This window comes from Dipodomys ordii, unplaced genomic scaffold, assembly GCF_000151885.1.
Source record: "Dipodomys ordii isolate 6190 unplaced genomic scaffold, Dord_2.0 Scaffold33, whole genome shotgun sequence".
Classification (NCBI taxonomy): domain Eukaryota; kingdom Metazoa; phylum Chordata; class Mammalia; order Rodentia; family Heteromyidae; genus Dipodomys; species Dipodomys ordii.
The window spans coordinates 276673-276987 of record NW_012267249.1 but is presented as its reverse complement, the minus strand read 5'-3'; the positions used below and the strand labels follow the sequence as shown (position 1 = coordinate 276987).

At 43.8% G+C, this 315-nt stretch overlaps 1 protein-coding gene across 1 annotated transcript in view; it reads left to right on the top strand.

The window, feature by feature from the left end:
* Positions 1–315, top strand: part of LOC105986084 (chromosome unknown open reading frame, human C1orf109) — a 7533-nt gene that overhangs the window by 1475 nt on the left and 5743 nt on the right. The window lies entirely within an intron of this gene.

Genomic DNA, 315 nt, shown 5'->3' with positions numbered 1-315 from the left:
AAAAACCTGAAGTGGTACTGTGGCTCAAAGTGGTAGAGCACTAGAATAGGAGCTCAGGGACAGCACCAAGTCCCTGAGTTCAAGCCCTATGACCGACCCCTGCCGCCCCCCCCTGCCGGCCCCCTCCACACTAAAAAAAGCCATCAGCTACCATTTTCTTGTCAGAAGCCAAGCATGGTAGTCAGGGGTGGGGTAAGGGGTTAAGGTAAATTGCAAAAGCAGAGAAGGATTAGTCCACCTCTATAGCTTTCTTTTTTTTTATTTTTTATTTTATTTTTTATTTTTTTGGTTTTGTTTTTTGTTTTTGTTTTTCCC